Genomic DNA, 13000 nt, shown 5'->3' with positions numbered 1-13000 from the left:
ACACGAAACAGATCACAAAGACAGCCTTCTTTCACCTGAAAAACATCACCCGTCTCCGTCCATCCCTCTCCTCCATGGCTGCAGAAACCCTCATCCACGCCTTCATCACCTCACGTCTGGACTACTGCAATAGCCTCCTCTATGGTTCACCCTCAACAATCACCAATAAACTCCAATACATTCAGAACTTCCCTGCCCGTCTACTCACCCATTCCCGGACCCGTGACCACATCACCCCCGTCCTTTTCAAGCTTCACTGGCTCCCCATCTCCCAGAGAATCCAGTACAAAATCCTCCTCTTGACCTACAAAGCCCTCCATAACCTGGCCCCATCCTACCTGGCTGACCTCCTCTCCAGACACACTCCCAACCACAACCTCCGCTCTGCTGGTACCAACCTCCTGACCCCCCCCCCCCCCCATCCGGACCAAATTCAGATCCTGGGGGGACAGGGCCTTCTCCATCGCTGCCCCCACCCTCTGGAACTCACTACCTCACACCATCAGAGACTCCTCCTCACTCACCACATTCAAAACATCACTCAAGACCCACCTGTTCAACACTGCATTCAACATTTAACCCACAGCATTTAACCCCTGACTATCTCTTCTCCTCCCTCCTTTTTGCTTTGAATATTTCCCTATTGATTCTTGTTTTTTTTGCAATTGTTTTTATGTTTTGCTATGCATTATGTTTTGCACTCTGTCAAAGCGTCTTTGGGCTTCCTGAAAAGCGCTATATAAAATAAATGCATTATTATTATTATTATTATGTCTTTTTGCCTCTATAGGTTCACCCACGATGTATGCTCAAGTTGGCTGTTGGAAGGATTCCTGTGGTGTGCAGCCAGAATTGGAACAGCCAACTGTGCTCGTTTGTGGAATGAAGGTTGAGGAGCTGGAAGGATCTAAGATTCTGCAGATAAAAATAGAGGATGTGAACTCCTTTCGTCTGGAAGAGGAGCAAAGCGACCAGCTGAATGGTGAGTTGTGTGATCGACATAACTTTTGATGAGATCTGTGTTTGTTTGGTGCCGAGTTTTTTTTTTTCTTGTACTTTATAGAGGCTCTTGGAAGACCCAGGGAAGAATGGAAGGAAATACAATGTTATCATAAAATGTTGGAGCAGAATGGAAGGGAATGGAAAATAGGAAACAACAATAGCAGAGTCGATGTGAGGCTGAGATGAAGGGCAGGGGAGAAGGACACATGGAGGTGAAGAAGCTGCAATCAAATTGAATGAAACACAAGAAGAAATGGAAGGAGAAAGTGGGGATGAAACATAAAAGTAACAAACCAACAAGCAATCAAAAAGAGGTGAGGGGAGGGGGAAAAATCACAATGACCTGTGAAAAGGGATTTCTTTGTCATGGAGTAATTTGGGATGGAAAAGATCATGGGTGGATGGGGGATCATCTGAGATTATGGTGAACAGCTGTTTTGAAGTCTTGGAGGGAAGAATAAGATTGAAGAGAATGTGGAAGTTGTTTCCACAGTTGGTTATAAAAGAGGAATGAAAGAGTGGAGGTGAGCAGTGATTCTGGATTTTGAGATTTTCACCAGAATGGGGTTGCCGCTGGACCGCGTGCGTCCTGCAGACACCTGAGTAGCACTCAATCAAGCTGCCGATGGCGGTTTTGTTGGTGGATAACAGTTCAAGTATGCAAAGGAAGGACTTTCCACAATGGAGGGTGCCCAATCCTGCTTTGCAGGCCAACACAAAAATGTGGTTTCCCCCAATAAAGGTCATCGCTGATGGTGAGACCCAAAAGTTTGAATCACTGAACTTCTTCATGAGGATTGTTAAGAAAGGAGATTGGAGGGTTTGACAGAATGTCCTTCTGGAGAGAAAGATTGAGAGAGTGAGATTTGGCAGAATGGAAAGACATATACCAATTGTTTGAGCTTCTTGTGATTATATAAAGGTCTGAAGAGAGCGAAGAGGCTGCTGTCTGTCTCTCTGAAGGATGAGGGATGTCACAACAGAGGGTGACATGTTCAACACATAGATGAAGAGGATTTTCCAAACATTCAGAGAGATTGTTGAAGAATAGGACTGGGCCCAGCACACTGCCTTGGGGGCAATCCAGCCTTGACAGGGAGAGGAGATTAAAGGATTGCATTGAGAGGCATGCGGTTGCTACGAGAGTAGAATTTTAAAAACGATGTGTGGAGGTTGCTTTGGTTGCTTTGGGCAAAGAGTTTGGAGACCAAGGTGGTCTCCAGAGTGCCAGACTGGATTTAAACCTCGACAGGTGCCGAGAGAGACAGCCCTGATCTCATGTGTGACGGGAAAGGTTTCCATCGGTAGTTGAGAGAGCAGAAACAGAATGCTCATGTTGGAGTGACTGGATCTGAATATGAACTTTTAAATGAGTTTTTGTGTAGTTTGAGCCTTGGTTCCATCCTCCAGCACAATAAATTCCACTCGTTAGGGCAACTGCACTGCACACAACAAAATGGCCATGCGGTGAATTATTCGTGCGTACGCCTTTGCTCCGCTCAGTGTTTTGAGAGATGATTATTTCCAAGAGTTAATTTCAGTGCACTCCATAAGTATTGGAACAGTGAAGTCAAATTTTTATGATTGCTGCATGCTCAAAAAATTTGGATTTGAGATCAAAAGATGAATAATGAGGCAAGAGCTGTTATTTCCAAAAGAGCGTAACAGCTGTTCTTGGCATTTTCATAATCTTTCTTTCTGCTCCTTACCCGTCACCTGCTTCCCACTCCTCAAATCGTGTTTCTCCCATCTTCATCATTCCGCTACCCAGTCTTATCCCTTCCCCTCTCCTGCCCTCTCCCTCCTCCTCCATAGCCTTGCCTTCTCTCTGTCTCCCTTTCCTCTCAAAGCTTTCCTTTCACCCCTCCCTCTCAAATCGGCCGCCTCTTCCCCATTCAAAGCAAACGTCGCTCGCTTCCCCTCCAATCTCCCCTCACCCTTCTCTCTCAAATCTCCCCACTCACCTCTCACCTTCAAATCACCCCCTTCACTCCCCTTTTAAAGTTGCCCTCATCCACAAAGTTCCCTCCTTCCCCTGCCCTCTCTCTTCCAACTCATTCAGCCACCTCCTCCAATCTTCTACTTCCTTTGCCCCCTCTCATATTGCTCCTCACTGCCTCATCCCATCACCACTTCACGCTTTGTTTTCCTTCTCCTCATTCTGCTGCCCTGAAACAACTTGCCTTTGCCTCATGGAAGTCCAATCCAACTGAAGGTAATCTCAGTTCCTTCCACAAAGCTCCGAAAAGTGTGTTTCTACCTTCAGGAGATCCAGGAAACAATACCTCTCAAATCTCAAGATTGAACTCTCAAACCTATCTCCCTCCTTCAAATACTGGTGGTTGTCCAGTTGAGACTCTGTCTGGTGTTTGTTCCCCCTTCATCACCTCCCTTACCTCAAATGACTCCACAGCTGGCACTGCTCTTGAAAAGGCTGATTGCCTCAACTCATGGCTCATGGACTTCCTCTCCTGTCATAGTCAACTCGTGCCTCTCAATGGAATTCTCTAATCTCCTCTTCCCGTTCAGGCTGGAGTGCCTCAAGGCAGTGTTTGGGGTCCTTTGCTTTTTCTAATTGTACACCGCTCCTTTCCTATGCCATCTCCAGGCATTGCAAAACGTCATTGCCGGGCACCGAAGGGGGCTCGGCAATGACGCACGCTGAAAGTGAGTACTCAGTTTTCGCTCTGGTTGTTTGTTTTGTACACCGCTCCTTTCCTATGCAATCTCTAGGCATTGCAAAACGTCATTGCCGAGCTCAGCAGTGACGCACGCTGAAAGGGAGTACTCAGTTTTCACTCTGGTTGTTTGTTTGTTTTCTTTCTTTCTTTCTTGTTTGTCCGGGCGATATCTCAGCCATCCTTTGAGCTCGGAAGCTGAAATTTCGGCACAATAGTGAGCAAGTCCTTTGTCAAAAACTGTATTTTTTGTTTTTTGATTAATCAATTAATTGAGGAGTTATTTAATTATTAGCGATATTGGGCTAGCGGCTAGGGTGCCAGCTTAGGATCCAAGGATCCTGGGTTTGAATCCCGGTCGATCGCTGAATTAACGCCAGGGGGGTTGACTCAGCCTGTCATCCTTCCGAGGTCGGCTAATTGAGTACCAGTTCACTGGTAATTCCCTGTTTGTCGTTAAAGGCGGCAAAAAGGGTTGGCGGCAGGAAGGGCATCCGGCCGTAAAACATTGCTTCAAAAAGGGGACCAAAAAAACAACAACAACCACGGTTCCCGAAAAAGGCCAACCCCCGCTTTGTGGGGAAAAAATGGCCTATAAAGGTGGTTTTTTAAATTTAAGTACTTATTTAATTAATTAAATTTACTTTCTCTTCTGGCCATTATCTCAGGCACCTTTTGAGTTAGGAAGCTGATATTTGGACATGCCAATGTCCAGGTGATTTGTCTGCAAAGGCTATTTTTGATTTATGAATTAATCAATTGATCGATTAATTATTTAATTATGCGATTAATGACAAAAAAATTTTTTTTTGAAGTTACACATTCTGATGAAATAGTGGTGGTTTGTGTGTTCTGTGACTGAATTGATTAATAATTGAATTTTTTAATGATTATTATTTATTTATTTTAATGATTAATCATTTATTTATTTTCTTTCTCATTTGGCCAATATCTCAGGCACCTTTTCAGTTAGGAAGCTCATATTTGGTCATGACAGTGACCAAGTGATGTGGCTTTCAAGGATATTTTTGATTTATTGATTAATCATTTCATCGATGAATTATTTTATTGATAAATCAATTAATTATTAAATTTTTTATTAATGGCTTATTTAATTACATTTTTAAAAGACATCTTCGGATGAAGCACTCGTGGTTTAGTTATGCTATAAGCCAATTGATTAAGAAAATATTTTGTGATAATCTTTTATTGATTTTAATTATACAATTAATCAATCAATTATTGTACACCTCTCCCTCCCAATGCTAGCCTGGTGTTGGCTTAGCGGTTACGGTGCCGGCTTGGGATCCTAGGATCCTGGGTTCGAATCCCGGTCGATCGCTGAATTAACACCAGGGGGGTTGACTCAGCCTGTCATCCTTCTGAGGTCGGCAAATTGAGTACCAGTTCACTGGTAATTCCCTGTGTGTCGCAAGAGGGGACTAACAGGGTTGGCGGCAGGAAGGGCATCCGGCCATAAAACATTGCTTCACAAAGGGGACCAAGGTGCCCGAAAAAGGCCAACCCCTGCTCTGCGGGGAAAAATGGCCTCTAAAGGTGGTTCTTTCTCCCTCCCAATGCAGTCTCCATGAGCTGCACTGCGGTATTGCCGGCCGCCGGAGAGGCCCCGGCGATGCCGCGCTGTAGGATATTTAATTATTTGGCATGGGAGCGGTGTACTTTGAATGTATCTGTACTTGTCTTCATCCTTGATCACTCCTGCTCTCTGGAAAACCCTCTTTATCTTTTTGTTGATAACTCCACCCTCTGCTGTTCCATTTCTCATCCCTCACATCGACTGGCAGCATATCAACTTTTTAATGAGTTGCTGTGTATTTTGAGCCTTGGTCCCGTCCTCCAGCGCAAGAAATTCCAACTTCACTCTCTGCAGACTCAGACTCACAAGTTGCAACGCAAGTCACAACTGCAACACCAACTTCACTCACTCACAACTCACTCACTCACACCAACTTAACTCTCTGCAGACCTGGATAAAATCACAAATTGTCCAACACATGGAACATGGCTTTCAATCCTGACAAATCTGACACTCTCATTCTCTCTACATGAAAGAGAAGTACATGGAGAAGAGGAAGAAGTTGTTTCTTGGGTTTGTTGATCTGGAGAAAGCATTCGATGGGGTTCCACGTGAAGTAGTGACATGGGCGTTGAAGAAGTTAGAAGTGGAGGAATGGTTGATCAGAGTAGTGATGGCAATGTACGAGAGAGCGCGCACAGCTGAAAGGATGAAGGACGGGACAGTGGTGAGTTTGAGGTGAAGGTGGGAGTGCATCAGGGGTCGGTACTAAGTCCACTACTATTTGTAGCTGTGATGGCGGTGCTGGCTCAGAACATAAAGGAGGGTTTACCGTGGGAGTTGTTGCATGCAGATGATCTGGTGTTGATTGGGGAGAGAATGGATGGAATGAAGGAGAAGATGAACAAGTGGAAGGAATGTATGGAGGCAAATGGTCTGAAAGTGAATATGGGAAAGACGAAGGTGATGGCAAGTGGTAAAGCATGTGGTGAGGTGGATAGAACTGGGAAGTGGCCCTGTGCTGTGTGCAGGAAGGGTGTCGGAGTGAACTCCATTCAATGTACAATGTGCGCTGTGTGGGTTCATCAAAAATGTAGTGGTCTGAGAGGGTAATTAACCAGTGTGGCAGCTACATTCAAGTGTTAGGTGTGCACAGCGGGAGCTGCAGATAGAGGAAATGTTGAGTTGGATCTTGGAGACGGCGTGAAGCTGGAAGGTGTGAAAACATTTCGCTACCGAGGAGACATGCTGAATGGAGAAGGTGGATCAGACTCGGCAATGGTTGCTGGAGTGAGATGTGCATGGAAGAAGTTTCTGGAACTGAGTGGCGTGCCGACGAGGAGGGGAGTGTCGTTGAAGCTGAAGGGAAAGGTGTACAGTGCATTCAGAAAGTATTCAGACCCCTTCACTTTTTCACATTTTGTTATGTTGCAGCCTTATGCTGAAATCGTTTAAATACATTTCTTCCCTCATCAATCTACACTCAATACCCCATAATGTCAGAGAAAACAGGATTTTGGAAAGTTTTGTAAATTTATTAAAAAGAAAAAAACTGAAATATCACATTGACATAAGTATTCATACCCTTTGCTATGTCACTTGAAATTTAGCTCAGGTGCCTCCCATTTCTCTTGATCATCTTTGAGATGTTTCTACACCTTGATTGGAGTCCACTTGTGGAAAATTCAATTGATTGGACATGATTTGGAAAGGCACACACCTGTCTATATAAGTAAGGTCTCACAGCTGACAATGCATATCAGAGCAAAAACCAAGCCATGAGGTCAAAGGGACTGTCTGCAGAGCTCAGAGACAGGATTGTGTCGAGACACAGATTTGGGGAAGCCTACAAAAAATTTTCTGCTGCATTGAAGGTTCCCAAGAGCACAGTGGCCTCCATAATTCTTAAATGGAAAACGTTTGAAACAACCAGGACTCTTCCTAGAGCTGGCTGCCTGGTCAAACTGAGCAATCGGGGAGAAGGGCCTTGGTAAGAGAGGTGATCAAGAACCCGATGGTCACTCTGGCTGAGCTCCAGAGATCCTGTGTGGAGATGGGAGAAACTTCCTGAAGGACAACCATCAACACTCCACCGATCTGGGTTTTATGGCAGAGTGGCCAGACGGAAGCCTCTCCTCAGTGAAAGACACATGAAAGCCTGCTTGAAGTTTGCAAAAAAACACCTAAAGGACTCTCAGACTGTGAGAAACAAGATTCTGTGGTCTGATGGAACCAAGATTGAACTGTTTGGCTTCCATCTGGCCACTCTGCCATAAAGCCCACATCGGTGGAGTGTTGCAGTGATGGTTGTCCTTCTGGAAGTATCACCCATCTCCACACAGGATCTCTGGAGCTCAATCAGTGACCATCGGGTTCTTGATCACCTCTCTTGCCAAGGCCCTTCACCCCCGATTTTTCTTTTTAATAAATTTGCAAAACTTTCTAAAATCCTGTTTTCTCTTTGTCATTGTGGAGTATTGAGTGTAGATTGATGAGTGGAAAAAATGAATTTAAACGATTTCAGCATCAGGCTGCAACATTACAAAATGTGAAAAAAGTGAAGGGGTCTGAATACTTTCTGAACTCCCCCCCCCCCCCCCTTCCGCCCATATACTTTCTCAATAATGCTCATGAAGAAGTTCTGTCACTTGTTGGAAGCTTTTGGGCCTCACTATCTGCGATGATCTTTCCTGGGAAATCCACATTTCCAAGCTGGCCTCCAAAGCCATTTGCCGACTGGGCATCCTGCGTCATGTGAAGTCCTTCCTTGGCACTGCTGAGCTTCTCACCAGTGGCAAAGCTTTCATCCACATCTTGATGGAGTACTGCTCTCGCCTTTGGGCTGGTGCTGCTGCCTCACACCGAGCTCGTCTTCGTGGAAGTTTCGACAATATTTTGGTGTCTAAATCTCATATTTCCCCATGAAAAAAACACATTCTCATCCATATTTCAGTATTTATAACAACAACAAACAACAACATGCATTTTAAAGGCCATTTCCCCGACTAGAGTGGGGGTTCGCCTTGCGGTCCCCATGACAATCTTCTCCATTTTGCCCTATTTTCTGCATCTCTCCTTGTTAACCCCCTTGCCCCTTGCCCGTTAACCCCCTTTATCAGTATTTATAACAATAAAAATAAATTGCAAGCACACATTAGAAATGCACTTTGTAAGAGCTTTTATGCAAACCACACGGAAAGACACATCTTTCATCTGCTGAGGAGGTGAGCTACTGTTCCCAAGAGATGGCCCTTCAGCTGCTGCCGAATGATCAACAGTTATTCACCCAGGGGTGGTGTAATGATGTCATCAAGAGCCAATCGCAGCTCTCGATCACTCAAGAGCTTGTCTCGACTCCATCCAGTAAGAGGCACAACAAACCAGACATGCTGAGACCAGGGAGACTTTAACTGCGCATTATTTGGGCCTCTGGACGTTTCTGCGATGTGATTATATCTTCCTTATTTATTTGACATCATTGGGATGTAAATGAACACTCGTTTTACTGTGCACGCGTTGCACATCACATGCAGCGAATTTCACCTCCTCTGCCTTGGAGTTATTGTTCTTAAAAAAAACAAAAAAACCGCTTCTGTACAACGCCATTGAGGCTTGGTTTGCAAGCCGACGTCTGCAATTCCAATAGAAGAGACATATTTACTCTTTTATGGAAAATGTTTTTCGAGGTTGTTTTATCCTCAAAATAGACAGGAGTGAACACACATTCATGTTAAAGATTGGCCTTTAAAACCTACCTTTATGAAGGAGGACATCTGTACAAACACACAAAACTGACATTGTGCTTTATATGGTAGATGGCACCAGCTCTGCATGTGACACAAGACTGCTTATGCATGTGACACAAGACTGCTTATGCGTGTGACACAAGAGTGCCTGCATTTAATAAAATTTACTTTTTCCAGATTTTTTTGTGAAAGTGGAAGTGAAAACTGAGCACGACATTGATGTTCACCTGGATCGACCTGAACCAAATGATGCTGAAGCTTCTCTCTTCAAGAACCATCCCCATCAAGGTTTCTGTCAATGTTTATACATTTTGATTTGATCAGTTTGATGATGAATTCTGGTGTTAAGAAAAGAAAAAAAAACCCCGACATTATGATTTCATTGCTTTGAGAAATATCCATGATGGCAGGAGATCAATTTCACAAACATCAATTATCCTCTTCATGATTAAATAAAATATTTTAAACAATATATCTTGTTGTATCCTTCGACGGCACTCTTCGACGAAAACCACAACGGCACTCTTCGACGTCACGTCGTCGACCGATACGTGTCCACCCACATGATTACATCATTGCACGTACTGGTACCAAGTTTGATTTAAATCCCTTCAGCCGTTTTCAAGTGTCACATTTTTACTTGACCTGACCTCTGACCTTTGATGCATTCATCTCATCAGTTTATCTTTGCCTCATACTCTATACTTTGTCCAAGGTTGGTTGAAATCCTGTCACTGGTTCACAAATTAACTCATTGGACCGACCAAACGGAACGGGAAAGATGGTGTCATGTGAGTAGAGGGGAAATGTTGATTCTGGCTCACATAAAATTTAACACTCGTCATTGGGAAAAATTCAGTAAAACTTATTGACAAACACTTGAGCTCATCAAAAATTTCACCCTCTTTTGGGGGCAACGTATTTACAAATATTATATCCTCAATAGACCTAACTACCACTCACTCGCTATGGGGGTAGAGAGATTGATTATTATAGATACTCGTGAGATACCCGTGCTACGCATGGGTGGGAGGCCAGAAGCAAATGGGCAATGCAGATACGGCGAATGCTAAAGCATGAAACCAATAAATTCCACATTCCTGGCGCACCCTCAGTCGCAAGTCAGACATGGACAGCAAGTTCGTGAAGGACTTCCATGAAAAACTCACCCGTTTGCAAACGGGTACGTTCACGTATAGTATGGGTAAACGTTCACGTTCACGTATAGTACCATATAGTACGGGTAAACAAACGGGTACGGGTGCATTCGCAAACAAACGGGTACGGGTGCATTCGCAAACAAATGGGTACGTTCCAGAACATCGATTGTGGGTCCCATGGCGAATCTGCATATGGCGATCCGCGAAGTTCACGTTTGGAAAGTAGAAACCATCGCGGCATGTCGTCATTTACTTGAGCTCGATATCTCTTTTTTCATTCCAAACAACTTAACTCCAATCACAAATTAATCACAAAATAAACTTTTAACAACATTGTTAATGTTTTCTTCACTCTAAAAACGACCAAGTCAACAGTTAAAAGGATTTTGCGCCGATAGGTATTACGGCCTTGGCAAGATCGATGGAGACAGCGATCTGTTAGTGTATACACCGCCCAAATAGCTATGTGGAATTATCTCGTGTCGAGATTAAACTCATGTCGTTTGAACTTTGGCCGAGGTCATTATTTACTTTTAATGATGTTTATATACGAATCAAAAAGAAGATAATTGGTTTTGGGTCGTCCTTTCCGCATATCTCGTGGGATTGTGAGTTGGGGAGACGACCGTGATGGCGGGGAGGGGGTTGGCATTCTCTCAAGCAGGGATTCAACCCAAGTCCTTTTAAAGGTCTTTGTCTGAGGTCACCGAGTCTGATCGGGGAGGGGGGGGGGGGGCAAAAGGCCTCGCACAAATTACCCCATGAAGGCCCAATGGCCATGTCTATGCCACAAATCAAGTACGTGAGCGAGTCAGGCGCACTGAATTGAAAATATATAGAATGCTCATACTCCGTGAAAAGTGAAGCCAACTGGCGGCGGGGATGGAACATCACGTGATCGCTCTGAGCGAATCAGCGCGCTGCTCTGCCACCGGTCAGAATCCGTGTATAATATTCCTCGCTGAAAAAAAATCTATGTGAAACATGCTACTATCTATGCTAAATCATGCTAAATCATGCTAAATGCTAATCATGCTAAAATATATGCGACTTGCTGTGAGTTTATGGCGGCAAGGAACATCACGTGATCGCGTCACGAACATCATTCGTGATCACGTCATCACGTGATCGTGATAGTCATCAATGAGCGCGAATGAGCGAATCAGCGCGCTGCTCTGCCACCGATTCAGATTCCGTGTATAATATTCCTCGCTGAAAAAAAATATGGATCTAAAGATGAAAGAAAAAAAAACCTATGTGGTGTGAATGGCAATGTTCCTCGCTGAAATGTGAAAAAACGCAATCGCTTTTCGCTCTGAAATCCGTGCGAACGCGTAACTGAGTTAATGGCGGCAAGGAACATCACGTGATCGCTCTGAGCGAATCAGCGCGCTGCTCTGCCACCGTCAGATTCCGTGCATAATATTCCTCGCTGAAATGCGCTGAGGTAAAAATATGGTAAAAAAATATTATGAAATAAATTTTTAGATCGACCATGTTCTTCCCAGGCTCAATGGCCATGTCTGTGCAAAATATCAAGTACGTGAGCCTCTCCGTTTGGGAGTCTATCGGTAACATTACACACACACACACACACACACACACACACACACACACACACACACACACACACACACAAACTGTGTTTTATATATATAGATATATATATAGATATATATATATATATATTGTTACAGATCCGGGGGGACGGCACTCCCGTTAGCAAGGGGGGTTTAATCCCCTTGTCTTGTTAAGCTGGCCGTCCGACCGGTCCTGGTACTTGTAACGCTCTTTTGCGGGGTGGGATTGATCAGGGTTATTGGTCCAGGTATTAGCCCGAATACCTTTATCAATCCCTCCGCAAAACAGGGAGACAAGTACCGCTCGAATCCCGGAGAAGATGGAGTTTGCCGAGCGGTTTAGCAATCCGGAATCCGAGCCGTTAGCAAAGGACTAACCCGATTCATAAGCGGTTCTGCCAAAATTGTGCCACAGATATTCAATAGGGAAAACACGAAGACGATCGGACGAGAATGAAAACCAAAGAATAAGGAGGAACAGGTATTTATAAATTACTATACAAAACCAAAGAAGAAACTAAGGTAATTTACAGGACGAAGAGGAAGAAGATACACAGAGCAATTCTTAAACAGGCTTACTTATACCCCAGGGACAAGACGAACAGAACAAACTCACGTACACAAAAGGGGATTGCAGGCAGGAATGGCTGGACGAAGGATGAGAAGGGTCCGTGCAGAACGGCAGGGCGGGAAGCGAGCGGCCACCGACTCCCTACACTCGGGTTCACACGGCAGGGCTGCACGAAGCAGCGCGTCAGAGCTTCACGCGGCAGGGCTGCTCGAAGCAGTGTCTCGGAGCTTCACACAGCTGATCTCTCCTGCCTTCTCACCGACTCTCTGGAAGCTCCTCATGCGCGTCTCTCTCAACTCCAATTCGTACCTTCTTTGTCCAACTCATCTGCGCGTCTCCTCTTGGTGGGGGCCTCGCACCAAGGGTTTTATAACCACCCCTTTGGAACCCTCTCGAACTTGCCAGATGTTTCTTGCACGCCCTCTCAAGCCATGCTCACCGAGCCCTTGTTGGTCGCCAGGGGCTCTCTGGCTCCACCTTTGATGACGAGGTGGGGCCACGCCCTTCTTCTCCGATCCTGGCCTCATGGGCAATGGAGTTTGGGGCGATATGGAGCCAGTAAACACAGCCCCATGCAACTTACTGGCACTTGGCAGAGGCGATTGGGGAAAATTGAAAGGCGAACTATCTTATTTGTTTGATGCAACGTAGAGTCAACTATTGGAAACACAGCCTTACCTGAAACACATACTAATGACATAACTATTGAGAGGTCCTATGGTGTCC

General features: G+C 44.8%; 1 long non-coding RNA gene across 1 annotated transcript; it reads left to right on the top strand.

Moving 5' to 3' along the window:
• The first annotated feature begins 790 nt into the window (after window positions 1-790).
• On the top strand, window positions 791-9435 carry LOC144892329 (uncharacterized). Its single transcript, XR_013623519.1, has 2 exons — window positions 791-982; window positions 9141-9435. It is a non-coding gene; the product is annotated as an uncharacterized LOC144892329 (long non-coding RNA).
• Window positions 9436-13000: the final 3565 nt, after the last annotated feature.

Source organism: Myxine glutinosa, chromosome 5 (genome assembly GCF_964187855.1).
Source record: "Myxine glutinosa chromosome 5, kmMyxGlut1.1, whole genome shotgun sequence".
NCBI classification, from domain to species: domain Eukaryota; kingdom Metazoa; phylum Chordata; class Myxini; order Myxiniformes; family Myxinidae; genus Myxine; species Myxine glutinosa.
The sequence above is the reverse complement of the archived record's forward strand: the minus strand, read 5'-3'. Positions and strand labels throughout refer to the sequence as shown.